This window comes from Lacerta agilis, chromosome 2, assembly GCF_009819535.1.
Source record: "Lacerta agilis isolate rLacAgi1 chromosome 2, rLacAgi1.pri, whole genome shotgun sequence".
NCBI lineage: Eukaryota > Metazoa > Chordata > Lepidosauria > Squamata > Lacertidae > Lacerta > Lacerta agilis.
Window position 1 is genome coordinate 38,491,619 of NC_046313.1, and position 18,842 is coordinate 38,510,460.

An 18,842-nucleotide genomic window follows, 5' to 3' on the forward strand; every position below is an offset into this window, starting at 1 on the left:
TACCTACCGTAATTGAAACTCTTTTGTAAGCTGTTTTGTGTGTGTTTTGATAGGAAAAGTGGATGATGATTAAGTCAAATGAAAGTAAGCAAAGAGAAGACAGGGACGTGAAGACAGGTAGATGGGAGATGACAAGAGTCGGGAAAATGAGATTAATAACATGGCAATACACATACCCCACATATGGTGATGGCATTTGTTCCAGCACAACATAAGGAGCACATGTGATGGCATGCAAGTAAAGAGTTGCATTAGACATTGCTTTTTCAGCCAAAAAAGGATGTTTACCCTACATGCTTGTCTCTGATACACATATCCTATTCATTTCAAAGTGTAGTGGTTAACCCACAGAAACCTACACAAAATTGTAAAAACGGACAGAAAAGCTAGAATGTGGGTGAGAGACTTTTCTTCAGGGTCAGCCTGTAAAATCCACAAAGTCATGGATGGCACTCTCCGTTGTCTTTCTTGTTCTCCCATTTTCTCCCTAAGTGTTGTCCAGGGTCCTGATGTCTTCTTCATGTCATCTTCTAGTAATACAGACTTCCCCCCTTTAGATTGCAGTCTCAGTGTTGATTGCTCCTCCGTTGCATACCTGAAATAAAATAAACCAACTAAAAACCACTGTGTAGATATGATTCTGTATAAATGCATGTGTGGCTATGTCCCTCTTTGTGTCCACCCTTACCATCAAGGTTCTGCTCATAGGAATACATGATAGGCTGTCACACTTTCAAAGAGTGCAGTTAGGACCCTCTTTCGCTGTGTCACTCCATCAAATGTCCCTGTGTTCTCAAAATGGTTCATTAAGCACTTCATGTGCTGCCAGTTAGATATAGTTAAGGAAAGCTGGAAGGGGCACATAGTCTCATAGCAGCAGCCAAAGTTCTCCATGAATAAGCAATGCAAAAATTGAGATTTTGGCAAGTACACTCCCAGTTATCATTAACACTTGTTAGCAAGATCACATTGGCATGGGGAGAGCAAATTGCAGTCATCTGCATCCCAATGAATTAGTTTATTGTCACCCAATATAATATCTATTCATTGTGATTGCATGAAGTGTGTGTACCCTGTTTTCTGATTTGTTAATTAATGGAAGATTATCCAGATTCTGCAGCCAATTATATATGCTGCAGACAGAACAGCTAGACTAGGGAAGGGTGATTCACAGTTAGTGAGCATTACTGAAGAATTCCTGCTCTAGTGGAATTCTTATCACTTGCTTAGTATGGGGCAGCAAAAGGACAACAGGAAGGGAGGTCTGTTTCAGAGACAGGCCAAGGACCCATAAAGATGCTTGAAGCAAGACATGTGCTCATAAGCATATTATAAGGCATAGAAAGATCTGAAGCAGAAGGGAAGAAACCACCAACTATGTGCCAGCATTATATATTTCATATGCTCAAGGACAACAAACTTGATAAAGGGAAATGCAAAACTGAACTAAACCTAGCACCATAAGCTATCACTGTTGCTATGACTGTATTTTACAGGATAAGTAAAACTGTACAAGAGTAACAAACATGTCACTGTACCATTGTGCAGATTTTGTTTCACTGAGTGGTCTTTTTCAGATATCCTATCACAAGGCAGAACTATCATTGTACCTGTATAGTTAGCAGGTAGTGTTAGAATTTTCTCTGTTTCCCACCATTGCACTATGTAATACCAACTCTGCACTTGGAATTTCTGGGTCTTATCACTTTCTATTTTTATTTTGAAGTTGTCCCTCTTTAGCAAGTTACTGAAGATGCCAGCAATGAAACTCTGCTAGCACGTTCAGCTTTGGCATTGGGGCCAAAGGTAAAATTGCAATGAGTGACAGCTATTAATAAGAGATAGGGGGAAGCGGGCACTGGCAATTAGGATGAAGATTGTAACCTAAAATACTTGACCTGTGCACAGGCAGCATCTGAATTTCCACTGAGTGATCCCAGTAGGCCAAGGAACTCTGAGGGTGGAGCCAAGGGAGAAGTTGGATTATCAAGGTGTATGGGGAGCACCCATTAATCCTGAAATGTAGCAGAGAAGCTAAATGCAGCATTTCCAGCTGCCTTTACACAAATATCAAAGAGAAATCCACAGTTGCAACTATTATTTTTCAGATGACAAATTCCACAAAACAATTCTAGTCATATAGTAGGATACTGTCTAAACAACCAGGTAGGCAGGTAGTATTCTTTCCAGGTTTATTGGCACAAATGTTTCTGAGGCATAATTTCTTCAAACATGTCAGTACATTAAACCTTTAAATAAAGATTGGTCAAATGCATTACCACATTCAGCTAGTGTCCAGTGATGCAGCAACCAGAAGGGAGAACTGCGTTATTAGAAAGGGGGAAAGCAGTAATGTACAAAGTCTGTATAAATAAATTGTATGTCTTCAACTCTCTGTTGAAACAAATATTGTACATACAAATGGAGAAGGCATAGATAGGAGGAATAAAATGGACTGGACACAGTGGGACTTACTTCCAAGTAGAAGTGCCATGAGTTTTCATTGAAACCAAGAGATAAGCTAAAGGGCTATTAATTAATTAGTTAGTTAGTTAGTTAGTTAGTTAGTTAAATGTCTATACCACCCTTCATCCAGGGATTGCATAGTGGTTTGAAATATAAAAACACAAAAATATGTAACATGGCAACAAACAAAAAACAACACACACCTCAGTATAAAAGGCCATAGATTATTTAATTAGCTAAAGATATACAATATGACAAAGTGTTTCAAAGTTACGACTTGAGTAGGAAAAGATGGTTGAGGCCCTTCTTTATCCTTTCATATAATGAAAGGATCACCAAATATAATAAAGACACTGGTCAGAATGCAACAAAGAAATATTTGGATTTAAGCTTTTTGAAGTCAACACTCTGCATCGGATTGTGGCTCCTCAGTTTAGAGAGAGAGAGAGAGAGAGAGAGAGAGAGAGAGAGAGAGAGAGAGAGATATTGAGAGATGCTTTTGCATGCACCACACAGCACCCCTTTGAATTATTCTCCCATTACTAAGTCTGGTGGAAGATAATATCATAATTCAGGTGGTGGAGAAGAGATACCCATAGAAGACAATAACTTGAGTGACTATCATATAGCTCAACTGGGAAATGCATACTGATGTTGATGGTATTCTTGTCATCTTAAACTTGGTGAGACTGGAGGTGATGGCAAAGAGTGATGTATTCTGGTTGTAGACACTATTGTGTGCACTATTGGTTTGAAATTTAGCAATTATTTTCTTGCTAACTTTAAGTCACTAGTACAATGATCTACTGCAAATATCTATGCAGAAAGAGAAAGAGGCAAGAGACAGGATTAAGAAACTGTATCAAGTGGGGTATACAGAACTTTTCAAGCAAGTTTCTGCAAACATGGTGATTTTTAGGACACCGGTAAAATGATGTCTCATATAGATAATGCACAAATGTCTATATGCTGGAAGAGGAAGAGACAGTGAGGAATTATATTGAGTTGGGTAGATAGAACTTCCCAAACAAGAGCCCATAAACTATCATTCCCCCCACTCGTCCTTTTCATCCTTTTATCCCATACTGGGGAAAAAAAATAGCATCAGAGGCAGGTCAATCTTAATGGCATAAGAAATAGATTCAGATTTAACTTACATTTACAGGCCCATCTTATTTAAATAGTTCGTGCTGATAAATCAGTATTTGCACCTCCATAAACCACCTTGGGAGGACATGGGTGGTACTGTGGTCTAAACCACTGAGCCTAGGGCTTGCCGATCAGAAGTTCAGCAGTTCGAATCCCTGCAACGGGGTGAGCTCCCATTGTTCGGTCCCTGCTCCTACCAACCTAGCAATTCAAAAGCATGTCAAAGTGCAAGTAGATAAATAGGTACCACTCCGGCGGGAAGGTAAATGGCATTTCCATGCGCTGCTCTGGTTCGCTAGAAGTGGCTTAGTCATGCTGTCCACATGACCCGGAAGCTGTCTGCAGACAAATGCCGGCTCCCTCAGTCAATAAAGCAAGATGAGCACCGCAACCCCAGAGTCATCCATGACTGGACCTAACGGTCAGGGGTCCCTTTACCTTTTAAACCACCTTGGGAGATGGGAGTAAACCATCTTTGTCACAGTCTATAAAGCTATGGTTTATATGTAGGTAACTTGCACTAACTGGTAAACAGTTGTCAAACCCAGTAGGCTTCAGAAAAAGCAACTGAGGCTACTGATTGGCTTTCTTTTATAGCCATGTGCCACCACTTTGTTGCAAACCTGTGTCTTTAAGGCATCCCTTTCTTCCACTTTCTCTGCCAGTGGCTTTATTTTCATCTTAGCAGTTATGTAGCAATCTATTTCACCCTAATGAATTCCTCTTTCTTTGCCTTGTGTATTATGTCAAAATAAATCACACAACTCAAAGGGAAAAGTCAGTCTATTATTGAGTGCCCTTTCCCAGGAAGGATTCTTCCTACTGAGCTACATGGGCTCTCTATTGTCACTAGGCTTTAAGCGTGGGGATTGTGGGCTGCCTCATCACATTGCTTACATGTGTGAAAGAAAAAAAAGGGAGAGGGCTGCTTCAACATTGTCTTGGAAAGGGTTTCTCTTTCAGTATTTATTGATCAGTATTTGGTCATATAAGTACATCTTCTGCTCCTGCTTAGATCTCATTTAGTACCTTAAAAATGGTGCTTTACTCACAAAGGATTTTTATGAGAAATTCAATATTCTCAAAAGGAGGGTGGGGAATCTACCGGTAATGTCTTTTCCACTGCTTTGTTTGTAATTAATCCAAACTGGACTTCACAAGTAGTAATTCTAGATATTATAGAGTCCCCCACCCCTGCCTCTTCTGAGATGTCTGCTGTGGCATGTGTTTGAAAAGTGTTTTTTCTTCTTCAGAGATAATGTTTTATTCATACGCAGCTTTAAGTCATGTTAATAAAGTAATTGATTAAGCAATTAAACATTCATACAATCAACAGATTAATGTTTAAAATAACAGTTCTATTTTTTTAAAAGAGAAAATCCACTTTGAGAAGGGGTGTCAAAGTGGTAGTAGGCAGGAGGTGCTGAATAATCCCCCCCCCATCTTCTGAATCCCAAATTGCCCATCCTGAAGTGGCTCTTCTTAAGGGGGCGGGGGAGGAAGCAGGCAGCCTTCCTGAATTTGCTGCATATTTTTGCATGCCATATTTTTGTTAGACCTTGATAATCCCAAGGAAGAGAGAGGAGACTGGAAATCTTCCAAGCAGCAGCCTCACAGGAATAAACACAGGCAAAATCAAGGGTTTGCTTGCTTGCTCGCTATGGTAGCTTCACAGCACAAACTCACAAACAAATCCATGAGCCTGTAATGCTGCCTTCAGTAGTTTTCATGGCTGCTCCAGATATAATTCTTCATCTTAAAGGCACAAGTGAGGAATGTAAATAAAATGCATCAAACATATTGAAAGCATCTATGTAGATCAGGACCAGACACAATCCCCAGGCAAAGAAAGGGATTTTGCACTCCATTATGCACACAGTTATGATGTCACAGGACTAAGGAAAAGTAACCGTCCTCACCAATAAACCCAGATAGAGACTAGAGACAATAAGAATATTTACGCCAATGGTGGAACCTCTTAGACACTTTCCTGCTAGTCCCCAGAAATATGTTTATGGTCACCACCTGGCAACTATTATCTGTGGACTCCTGATCAAGGCTCCCATTTTAATGAGTTTTGAAATGTCCTGGAAATGTTATTTTTAGGTGCTGCCAACAGATGATACCTATCTCCATTCATTTTTCCTAAGCTAAGCTGGCCCAGCTCTGTAACCCTCTGAACACAAAACGTTTTGGGTCCCTACTTATCCTTCTTGCTATTTTCTGCATTTGTTCCAGTTTCAACATATTCTTCTCAGATATGAATGACCAAAACAATGCATTATCTGAGCTTAGTATTGGAAATGCATACTCTAATAATTCTGAATGCTGATCATAACTAGCAAGTCAAGGATCTCTTCAGTGGCTTATAGTTACAGGTGAAACTCGAAAAATTAGAATATCATGGAAAGGTTCATTTTTTTTCCAGTAATTCAACTTAAAAGGTGAAACTAATATATGAGATAGACTCATAACATGCAAAGCTAGATATGTCAAGCCTTTATTTGTTATAATTGTGATGATTATGGTGTACAGCTGATGAGAACCCCAACTTAACAATTTCAACTTTGGGGTTTTCATCAGCTGCACACCATAATCATCACAATTATAACAAGCAAAGGCTTGACATATCTCGCGTTGCATGTCATGAGTCTATCTCATATATTAAACTCCAGTAACTAATGAAAACAATTGCTTACATAAATGGACTTTTCCATGATATTCTAATTTTTCAAGTTTCACCTGTATTTTATGGCCAGGATCCCATCTCCAAATGCTCCACTTCACTTGTCATTTCCTGTTGACCACAACATTATGTATTTCCCAAATGCATAACTAACTTTGTAAACTTTGGGAGAAATTCAACATCACGCTTAAGTGATTATTCCATTAGGGAAGCATTTGGCTTCACTGTTCTGGGCATTCACCTGAGCTCCCGGAGTCAATATTAGTGGGTGCTGGGGAAGAAGGGTGGGAAAGCTGTGTTTTATATTGTAAATGGCAAGATGGGTCACACTGAGGGTATGGACTCCACTCTTCAATTAAAGGGTAAAAAGATAGTGGAATATTCCTGCCTCTCCCCCTCTCCAAAAGAAAAGTTCACAGGCTTTAAGTTAGTGGTACAACAATGGAGGCTGCCTTGTTTTATCTGAAGTGAATAAAGACTCATGGCTCCGTTAGTTTATTTTACCTCACTAGTACTCTGGCTGCAGACCATAATTTGTTAACTGGAATATGGGGCTTCCATATATTTTGTCCAGCTGAAGGGCCTTGTTCACCATGGAATTTTTAAATTTTCCTTGCAGTATTTTGCTGCATATAGCTATTACATCTCATGTTTCTTCAGTGATGTTGTGGTAAGCGTTGTGAAATCAGTGGTCTGCTTCAGCCACATGCAGTCACATGGGAAAGTTGGAAATAATTTGTCAAATCTTGTGCTGTTTGACTCTTGGCCTGCCATCATCACATAAACAACTCAGTTTCTCAGGCTGTGAGCGTGTGAACATTTGACACCTTCCATGGCACATTCAAGTTGCCCAGTTTATCAATTATCAGTTTCAAGAGCTGAGATCAGACACCTGTGTTTCTGAAGCTGAACACTGGCTAGTTTCCCCAGGTCATTTTGTACCTACAGAGTTGGTTGAGGAAGCATGTCTCTTAGCAGTTTCTATAACAGCTACCTATTACTTACTTGTGCAGTTTTGAAACACCAGTCAGATAATTCACAGGTCCCTGAGGACAGTGTAACACAAATCTTCAGGGAGTAGGTGAGGGAGGCAGCTGTCTTGTTTGGAGTGCTTTTCAGGGATGTTTCTTATTTTATTTTTAAAATCTTCTTCCTCTGCATTGAGACAGATTTTTCTGCTGGGATGTCCAAGTGACAATCACAATACTCATCCTCCTCTGGGTTACAACGGGAATGTAGGATCTAGTCAAATAAAGGAAAAAGCCTTGATGCTCATTTTGTCCAACCTTTCTGTTATGCTTATGGCCCTCAAATGGGTTAAGGCTGATTTCAGCAGTCAAATGTTCAAACATGTTCCAGGTTTTATGGAAACTTCAGGTTTCCTGTTTCTAGGGACCATTTCCTATCCTACAATATTTTTGCTTAATCTTGTATGAGGTTCCATTCCTAATTTTTTTTTTTTAAACTGATTTCCTTCCAATACATTTTCTGCTCCTCCAATATTCAATGATATTGTGGGTATCACCTTCTGTTAGTGATTGAGTTTTAACCAAGAAGCTTTTACTGGCGGAAAAAAAAAATGCTCAGCATTGGTACTTTCTAGTAATATTGTAATCTGCATATACTTATATCTGGTAACATGAAGTTGGACACACCTCTTCAGTGGCATAGTCAATGCGAATGTGATGGGGACTTACTTGGTATTAGTGCGGATAAAAATATGTTCCTGTTAGCTTCCCTGGTGCCATGAAGGACCCCATTGCAGAACATGCTACAATTATTCAAATCTCTGATGAGGGACATGAGTAATCATCATGCTTTTTTTCTTTCTGGTGGCACCCATGCTTGTCCCAAGATACAAGGTGCAGCCCCATCGATTTCCAATGACTAAGGACATGGCAAGCCTAGAGAAGAAGAGCTTATGGTACAGTTAAGAAGTATTTGCTCCATCAGGGTGACAGTGATGAATCACAAGATTGCCAGCCTTCTCCATAAGTTTCAATTCCTTCTCATCAAGCACAGTTTATACCAACTTTCCTGGGTCCTGCTGTGGTGGGAGATCTTTTCTACTCGTTTAGGCTACCTGCACACTTGTGAACATTGGGCCTCCGTGAATAGAAAATGTTTCCTGCTGCAGAAGTTATTCTAGGGGAAGCTGGCACAAGCTGCCCAACAATGGAAGTGGGGCTAATGGCCCTGCAGCCCTTTACTACTTACATTGCCGCTTTATAGCTCGAGTGCTGGAAAATGGCTTATGCTTCCTTCAGCACAAGATTGACTTATCCCTGTCTGACTTTCTGAGCAACAATGCAGGGAAGTTAAGGCATGATACTGCAAGCATTTTTATACTTTCTATTTATGTAATGAATGCTAGCTGTGGTAGAGCTAGTCCAGGGGTCAGCAACCTAAGGCCCATGGGCTACAAGCGGCCCATGGGGGTCTTTTAACTGGCCTCCGAACTGCCCCCAAACCAAGCCACCTGCTCAGTGAGTCCCCGCGTGCTGCACTAAACCGGCGTGGCACAGGGACTCGCTTCTGCGGCTCCAGAAATCACGTTTGCACATGCGCAGACACCGGAAATCACGTCTGTGCAGATGCAGATGCCGGAAATCGCAGGGATGCGCGTGAGCGATCTCGCCCACAGAGGGATCTCCGCTGGAGTGAACCGGCCCAGGCAAGGTAAACCTTGCCAACCCCTGAGCTAGTCTTTGAATGGAGCTAACTCTTCATGGAATAGTCATAGGGCTGGAAGGGACTAGAAAATCATGAAGTCCAACCCTTGCTACATACTAATACCCTTCATACATCATCAGCCCCCTCCCCCCAGAGTAAGTTATATCATTTGAACTGCAATGAGCCACAATAAAATACCTGTCTTACAGGTGGCAATGACTACTTTATATAGTGTGGGGAGAATACTCAGATAGCCAACAGTGCCACTGTGTGTCAATCCACACATGATGTTTGCCTCACCAAGAAGAGCATCACCTAGATGTACAGCCTTGGAGCAGCGAAGTAAAAGCCAAGAAGGTGTCTGCCAAAAGACTCAAAGGACTAGTCTGTTGCGTTTTTCAACTGGCAAACTTCCTTGTAGCGCTGCAAACCATGTTTTATCACATCCATTTTTCAACTGGCAAACTTCCTTGTAGCATTGCCAACCATGTTTTATCACATCCATTTCAGTGGCTGAGATGGGAGGAGATGCTCCTGTTGCACACTTTGGAAAGACCTGTCACTGTGCTAGGTCCTTTTTGGCTCACAGTCTGCAGCAAGCAGAAGCAGGAGACTTTGGAGTCGAAGTATCAGCTAATGTCATTCATAAGGAGGACAAAGGTGGCGAGTGCGGAGGTACTTCTCCCTAGATGCACAGTTACTGCAGGGCCTTCCAGATACCTTCAGGGCAGCTAGAAGCAACATTGACACACAGGGGCCTTCATTGTTGAATATCAATTTAAGTTTTAAATGTAGGCCACTAACATTTACACCAAGCCCGATCACTTAGCCATGTGCTCTTCATATGGCCTTGCTCCCAATGAGCAGGAAGCAGTCTCAGAGGTATGGATTTCCCACCAATACTTATCACAATGCACAGAGGCCAACAGAATGATTCTAAACCCCTTTCCATTTCAGAAACAAGCCTTCTGTTTTAGAAGGTGAGTGAGTCAAAGGTTGTCACTCTTCCATCCACATAGATGGGATCTCCAGAGGAATGGCAGCTTGAAACAGAAAGCTGCTTCTCCCCTCCTGCCAAACTCTTCTTGTGCAAGCATGTTCCTAGTTGCCGTTGCAAGAAAACCTATGGTGACTAGTCCAAACAACACAGCAAAGTCGGGGAACAAATCCCTGCAATACGAGAGTCTTTGCTACCAGACAAACATAACATAGGAACATGGCTTCTTTAAACTCTTTCTGAAGTTTAAAGATAATCCCTTGAGGCAAACCTTATCCAGCTACATTGTAGGTGGCAGACAGATGGGTGTGTGATGCAGCAGAGCTTTCAAGGAACAAATTACATACTACAGTATATGTTTATGGGATAGCAAACTGTGGAGCTGTCAGGCAATGGCAGAACATTTTCTGATGATAGGAGAGGTCCCCACACAATGTGATAAAAGTTCATGTCCTCTCTTATATTGTCTTGCATAGGCTAAATGTTCCTAGTCCCTTTGTCCTTTCCTTATAAGGTCATGCATTCTAAATTCTTCAACATCTTCACAGCTGCTTTCAGAATCCTTTCCAGTTTGAGTGCATCCTACTGAAAATATGGTAATCAGGCCTGGACACAATATTCCAACTTTTGTTGGTGTTGTTCCAATGTCATGGTATTGACTCTGCATCCAGACTATGATGCACACTAATCACTAAAGCCTTCTGAGGAGTGCTAGAAGCTGGCCACTGTCCCTCCCTTTCTATAGTTACATATTTGGCTTTTCTTTCCAATGGGTAATGTTTTGCCATTTCTCATTCCTTAATTGCATTCCATGACATATAACCCAGTTGCTCCAATGTCATTTTGAATGATAATCCTGTCCTCTGTAGTGTTTGCAATTCCTCATATTTCCCGCATGTTGGATGAGTATAATCTTCACTTCTTCATCCAAGTTATTAATGAAAATGTTAAATAGCCCTGGATTCATGACAAACATCTGCAGAAACCATCTTTTACAGAAACATATTTTGAAACAGAACCATATTCTTATTAAAGGGATGGGGAAGCAATTGCCATGAGCAGCACATGGTGAAGGCCTAGGCCTGCTTTCCAAAATCTGCCCCTTCAAAATTAACGTGAGATCCAGGCCCTGAGAAGAGGAAGGAAAATGGCTTCCTTCTACTAACTCAGGAGCCACATTCCACTCACTCCTTGTCTTGAACCTGAATTAGGGTGGCCATGTGTCCTACATTATAGAGGCCAGTCCTTTACTGGAATGCATCCTTTATTTGAAGGCTGCCAAAGCCTGGTTTGAGGATAAAGATCTCTAAGAAGGGAGAGGAGAGGCTTTGAAACTGCTCATCAACAGTTGGCAGGTGGATACACCAGTCACCTGGCCACATCCTTCTCCAAGGTATATTACAGTCTTATTTACTTTCTAGTAATTTCTAAAATTGCATCTAGACATCTAAAGTAAAGCATGCACATCTTATGAATATCTGTGTCCTCTGTTCTCTGCTTTTTGGTAATATGTTTCATTTACTTTTCTGTTTTAAGTCATGTTTCAAATGGCCATCTTAACCAGGCTCCTTGTTTGGGCGAGGTCTTGGCCATGGGAGACATTTCTCCCTCCTTCATAACTCAAGGAGTGAGTCCTCTTAGAAGAAAAGGGAGGCATTGCATTCACCCACCACCAAGCAAGTGTGCAATTAAATCTCCAGGTGAGGTGCGGGGGTCATATTGGTTCTAATGCACATGCATTGATCATCATGCCCATGAACACTAAGGTACTTTGTAGTGCACACAGCCTGTGGAGGAATATTTTGAGCTGTGGATAACTATACAGCAATATAAACTTGGGGGAAGTGGAAGGGAAGGGAAGTTTTTTTGACCTCTTGGCATGCATCTCACTGACCCTATTGGTAACCTGCAGAAAACCATAAATTGTCAGGGCATCAAGGAGACCATTTCCCCTATTCTCAGGGGAAATACATTATGCAGCTGCATTTGGAATATTATGTACCGTTCTGGTCATCTCACCTCAAAATGGATATTGTAGATCTGGAAAATGGATATTGTAGATCTGGAAAAGGTTCAGGAATGGGCAACCAAAATGATCACGGGGATGGAGCAAATCCCTATGAATAAAGATTACAGCATTTGGGACTCCATGGCATGGAGAAAGTAGATACATTTCCCCCCTTCTCTCATAGCACTAAAACTCATGGATATCCAATGAAGCTGAATGTTGAAAGATTGAGGACAGATAAAATAAAGTACTTATTCATGCAGCACATAGTTAAAACTAAGACTTTCTTCACCGCCTCTATTGCATCTGCAAAAAACAGCAGAAGGAGACTCTTTCAGGTGGTTTGCAATTTAGCGGAACCACCTGCTCCATCAGGGCCCAGTATGGGCCACATGATCTCCTGCAATGATTTTGCAAAGTATTTTGCAGATAAAGTCGTTCAGATTCAGGAAGAGGTAGACTCCACCGTGGGAGCAAGGCCAGGGCGGGAGAGTGCTAGAGTCCTGTCTAGTCAAGTTGCATAGGATCAGTTCCAATCTGTTACCTCTGAGGATGCGGACAGGCTGCTTGGACTAGTGAAACCAATCACCTGTCTCCATGATTCTTGCCCATCCTGACTTATAAAAGCTAGCCGTGAAGGGCTGGGCGATGGGCTTTGCGGGGTGATGAATGCCTCTGTGAGGGAGCCTTCCCAGACCCGCTGAGAGAGGCTGTTATCAAACCGCTTCTTAAAAAACCATCTTTAGATGCGGCCAATATGGCCAACTATCGCCCAGTCCCAAATCTTCCATTATTGGGCAAGGTGATTGAACGAGTGGTTGCTGAACAACTCCAGGCACACCTGGAAGAAGCGGACCATTTGGGTCCCTTCAAGTCGGGATTCAGGCCTCATCATGGGACTGAAACTGCCTTGGTCACACTGGTCGATGTTCTCCAGCGAGCTAGGGACAAGGGTGAGAGCTGTTTCCTAGTTCTGTTGGATCTCTCAGCGGCTTTTGATACCATCGACCATAACATCCTTCTGGACTGTCGTCTAGAGGGGCTGGGAGCTGGGGGCACTGTTATACAGTGGTTCCGCTCCTTCCTCCTGGGCCATGTTCAGAAAGTGGGGGGGGGATGAGTGTTCAGACCCCTAGGCTCTTACTTGTGGGGTGCCTCAGGGTTCTGTCCTCTCCCCCATGCTTTTCAACATCTACATGCAGCTGCTGGGAGAGATCATCAGGGGGTTTGGGCTGGGTGTTCATCAGTATGCTGATGATACCCAGCTCTACCTCTCTTTCAAATCAGAACCAGTGAAGGCAGTGAAGGTCCTGTGTGAGTGTCTGGAGGCAGTTGGAGGATGGATAGCAGCTAACAGATTAAGGTTGAATCCTGACAAGACAGAAGTACTGTTTTGGGGGGACAGGAGGCGGGCAGGTATGGAGGACTCCCTGGTCCTGCATGGGGTAACTGTGCCCCTGAAGGACCAGGTGTCATTTTGGACTCACAGCTGTCCATGGAGGCACAGGTCAATTCTGTGTCCAGGTCAGCTGTTTACCAGCTCCATCTGGTACACAGGCTGAGACCCTATCTGCCCGCAGACTGTCTCGCCAGAGTGGTGCATGCTCTAGTTATCTCTTGCTTGGACTACTGCAATGCACTCTATGTGGGGCTACCTTTGAAAATGACCCGGAAACTACAACTAATCCAGAATGCGGCAGCTAGACTGGTGACTGGGAGCGGCTGCCGAGACCACATAACACCGGTCTTGAAAGATCTACATTGGCTCCGAGTACGTATCCAAGCACAATTCAAAGTGTTGGTGCTGACCTTTAAAGCCCTAAATGGCCTCGGTCCAGTATACCTGAAGGAGCGTCTCCACCCCCATTGTTCTGCCTGGACACTGAGGTCCAGCACCAAGGGCCTTCTCTGGCGGTTCCCTCGCTGCGAGAAGCCAAGTTACAGGGAACCAGGCAGAGGGCCTTCTCGATAGTGGCACACGCCCTGTGGAACGCCCTCCCACCAGATGTCAAAGAGAAAAACAACTACCAGACTTTTAGAAGACATCTCAAGGCAGCCCTGTTTAGGGAAGCTTTTCATGTTTAACAGACTTTTAATATTTTGTTGGAAGCCGCCCAGAGTGGCTGGGGAAACCCAGCCAGATGGGCGAGGTATAAATAATAAATTATCATCATCATCATCGTTATAAAACTATGGCAGTCACTCCCACTGGAGGCAGAGATGGTCACCAACCTAGATGACTTTAAAAGGGGACTGGAGAAATTCATGGAGGAGAGGGCTATCAATTAGTCAATGGCTATTAGCCATTATGGCTATGCTCTGCCTCACAATTGGAGACAGTAATGCTTCTGAGTACTAGTTTATGGAAACCACGAAAGGGCAGAGTGCCCTTGTGCTCAAATCCTGCATATGGGTTTTCTACAGGCATCTGGTTGGCCACTGTGAACACAGGATGCTGAACTAGATGGGCCATTGGCCTGATCCAGCAGGTGGTTCTTATGTTCTTACATTCCCACTCAATTTCCCTTCATTTTTTCAACTAACATATTCAATATTCCACAAGTCAACTGTGGACTTAATTGATAGACTCAAAAAGTTGGCCCAACAAATGGTTCTTCTAGACCTCCTAGTTTTCCTTCCCCCTCATTCTTATAGTGAAAGTGAAAGTTGCCATGGAAAATAATGGATAAATCTAAGATGTTAGCATAGCTGTGATTGGGCTACCACATTTGCCACCCCCCCACCCCCCACCCCAAAAAAAAACTTCCCAAAGGATAGCAGTAAAGTCAGCAGTTCCTGTTTTGGGCGTTCAGTATGAACCAAGAAGTACCTTCCGCAAACAATGAGTTGAGCTACTGGGTTCTGGAAGCTCACGAGGACATTGTTGGGTTAAAAAAGAAAATCCTTTCAATTTACAAACTTATACACTTCTGTGTACTCAGGAGTCCCCTGAATATGAGAAAAAGACTAGCTTGTTTTTGGATGACCTTGTTTCTGTTCCAGACTGAGAGATATGTTAGTTGTTCCTCTAAATTGATACAGTTAGCAATCTTAATGCATTTACTGCTTGTAGTTCAACCAAAAGGGAAGAGACATAGCTCAGTAGTGAAGCAGCTGCCTTGCAGACAGAAAGTCCAAGGTCCAAACCCCAGCAGCTCCAAGCAGGGCTGAAAATGTTCCTTGTCTGAAACACAGGCAAGGCACTTCTAGTCAGTGTTCTGTATTAGATCTAGCTGACTTGGTATATCTTACACCCTGTGTTCATTAGGCAATCAAACCACAGTATCTCTCACAGGCATGAAGACAGACTCTGGCAATTTAATCTCAAACGAACAAGTCATACCCATCTGCTCATTTTGGTGCGAAGCAGGCAAAGCAAAAAAAATAAAAAAAATGGTGGTTCGCAGACAGAATGCAAGTATGTCAAGGTCAAGAACACACCTTGGAGTAGGAGAACCAAAAAAAAGTCCCTATTGAAAGCAATACATAAAAGGCAGGCACCTAAAACTGTGAAGTGCTGTTGACAGATTCTGTTTACCCTCTCCCCAGGTTCAACTGAAAGTAAATGTTCAGCAAAAGGATCAAATCCAAAACAGATCCCAGAAAATGTATTGGCAGCACATCAACACAATCCAGTATAATGATAGGCTGTGCTTCAGTTAACTGGTTCCTATAGATTTAAGTGCACACAATGTTTTGCCAGATTGCAGAAAAAAATACATTCTTGAAGACAAGTGTTGCAGCATGTTTGAGAAGAGCAGCAAAACCTTCAGTCGGTAAAAAGTCTTTCCAAATTAAATCATGAAAACACTGTTTGAAATATGACATGTCCAATTGTTTTAGGCCCAGTTACAGGTGGGTAGCCGTGTTGGTCTGCCATAGTCAAAACAAAATCGAAAGTTCTTTCTAGTAGCACCTTAGAGACCAACTGAGTTTGTTCCTGGTATGAGCTTTCGTGTGCATGCACACGAAAGCTCATACCAGGAACAAACTCAGTTGGTCTCTAAGGTGCTACTAGAAAGAACTTTCGATTTTGTTTTAGGCCCAATTCAATCTCACACTGACTGTGAGGTTTTGCCTTTCTGTGCAAGGACTACTGGACATTCTCCAAGAAGGCATTCTGTACAGCAATCAAGTCAACTAGGTCAAGAAGACCAGCAATACTTAATAGTTAAGCAAGCATCTTACACCAGCTATTTAATTTACTTAAGATACTGCAAGACAGCAACCCAATCCAGTACATGTTTACTCAGAAGTAATTTCTACTGCGTCAAATGGGCATTTCCCCCAAGTAAGTGTTTGGGGTCTTTTTGTTTTTGTCATTCTAAAAAATTTCCCATAGGGCGTATGTTTGTTCTGCCCCTTCTCCCAGACAGGGACCAAATCCATATCCTCTAGTTTTGAAACATCCTTCATTGAGGGAACAGTACTGGGACCAAATGCAAGGATTGGAGAAATTGTCCCATCCCCATGCTATTTCAAATGTTACTCACTGTGGATAGAGTGAAGATGAATTCCACTTGCTGCAGTCAAGTTTTAAAGTCTGGGGCCAACATAGAAATGTTGCTGGTGTCCCAGTCTTTCTTCAGTATAAATAAGTCCTCTCAAGAGGCAGATCTTTAAGGATGGTGCCCAACTTCAGAAGTAGCTGCCATTCATGTTTATCTACTCAATCGTCTTCCAAATGAGTCCCAGAATCAGACTCCATTGTGCACTTGAGCTGGGCAGAGGTACTTAAATTTTCACAGGGCTTCAATGTGGCCTTAAGGCCTTTCTGTAGATTTTCTTCCCAGCTCTTACAGAGCAGTCTTTTGTTGGTTGCGGCACTGCTTCCTGTTGTTCCTACCATTTTGAATGCATTTAGACTGAAATATAAGCACGCTTCTGTAAGATAAATGAGTAACTTATCTGTTCTTAGAGGATGACGGGAACAGGCATTCACCAAAACGACCTTTTGCCAGCTGAATTTCCACCTCGAATACTTGGAAAAGGCGCAGAAGCACAGGAGGCCAGGCACTATCTCTGTGCTGCTTCAATGCTGCTTCTTTTAATAGGTTGGCTGTCCAGCATTTCAGCACCACAACATCAAGGTGGGTGCTTCGCCTCTGATGTCAATATGGCTCCAAAATGGACCTGGGGTAAAACTATACTTCCACTGCTTTCAGGCCACTGGCCTCCTACAATAGGCCCAGCCCTATTGCATGAGTTGATACAGATCTCGACGTACACAGAAACATGTGGCCCACTTGCATCCCATCTCACAGCTGAGTGATCCCCACGCCGCTCCGTATTCGATACCTTCATTGTCTGTTGCAACAACATGTATTTCGGGTAGCCGAAAGTGAAGTGGTGATCAATCAACACCCTGGCGGCTTTCCACAGTTACCCCTCCTCTCCCTTCCCCTCCCCCCAAAATGCTTTTTTTTTGCTGTCTATGGCTCCTCTGTTCAGGGCTATAGCCGAGTAGCTGTTGCTGCTGCTCCTGCAGCAGCAGCAGCAGCAGCAGCAGCAGCTATTGCTGCTGCCGCCGCCGCCACCTCTACTGCACTCTGATGTCATCCATTTATTGAGCTGCATGCTCCAGTGAGAGACGGTGTAGGATCCCTGGTAATTGCCGTCCTTGTCTCTTTGCTATACTTCCAGCCACAGGATGAGCAGCTCCGAACAAAACAGCTTTTTTGTCTTATTGAGCAAGATCCTAGAAGCGGCTTGCGATGCTTAGAATTCCATGCGTGTGTGTGTCTGGGATGCAGCCCTGACAGCCTGTGAGTGATGGGGATAGTGATCTCCAGCATATCAGAGGAAGCTTCTGGTGCAGTGTTTCTGTGATGTTTTCAGAAAGCACCGCCACCTGTCTCTCTCCATGCCACTGCCACATCCCATTTTCTGCGCCACATCAGATCTGTTAGCATCTTTATGGAGGGTCCAGATGATAAATGCATATAAACAAAAGGTCACCAGGATGTTGAATTTCTCCCTACCCATCGCTGGAAAAAAAACAACTCTTCTCCTCCACCAGTGACCTTTACTGCAGCTTAAAATGGGGGCATTTTCAAAATTATTATTTAAGCTATTACCAAAAAAAAAAGGCTTCCTCCAAAGAATGTGCGGTAGAGAAGTGTATGCACAGTCTGAGTTTGTCTTGCTGTTTTCATCACAACCATTCCTACTGCCAAAGAAGCAATACGCTTTCCAAAACGATTACAGCAATAATGTGTATCAGTTCTTTTCTGTTGCACAATAAACAATTCACTGAAAGCTCTCGGGGAGCCTTTTAGGTGCAATATAATCCAGCAGCAAAGCAGATATTCTATATGAAGTTGATCACTCAAGGTTAATATCTGCAAGAACTAGTGATGTGTGGGAATGGCCACTTACCATCTTACTGATGAGCAGCAGTTGCGGCCCGACGTGGTGCCTCCTCTCTCCCCCCGATCTGCAGCGCCATTTTATATTGTTTTCCTGTCCCCTACCACCACCGCAGAGACTCGTGGGTTCTCGCCTAACCCATCCTTCAAATCAGCCAGTCCGTGGTGCCGCGGGGGCGGGGCATGGCCATCTACTTAGCCTGGCCGACCACTCAGCACAGCATCCATTTGATGTCTTAATCACTTCTATATGACTTTTCTAAATGCAAACTGTTTTTATTTTTCAATCAGCACATTCACAATTACAAATATAGTCCAAAAAAATCTTTAATAAAAAATACTTTTAAAAAACCCCACAAATATAGTCCAAGGGATCCAATTGCACACACTTTCTTGCCTGATGAGCCACACTGTGTTAGGGGAGAACAAACCTGAATGTGACCAGCTGCTAGTTTAAAGGACACATGTGGAAAGTAACTGGTTTACGAAAGACCA

General features: G+C 42.8%; 1 protein-coding gene and 1 long non-coding RNA gene across 7 annotated transcripts in view; one reads left to right on the top strand and one right to left on the bottom strand.

Moving 5' to 3' along the window:
• The window catches only part of SHISA6 (shisa family member 6), a 256,732-nt gene that overhangs the window by 65,117 nt on the left and 172,773 nt on the right, over positions 1 to 18,842 (top strand). The window lies entirely within an intron of this gene.
• Positions 347 to 17,343, bottom strand: LOC117041162. Its single transcript, XR_004425938.1, has 3 exons — positions 16,473 to 17,343; positions 1,899 to 2,015; positions 347 to 595 (listed from the first exon to the last, which is right to left on the bottom strand). It is a non-coding gene; the product is annotated as an uncharacterized LOC117041162 (long non-coding RNA).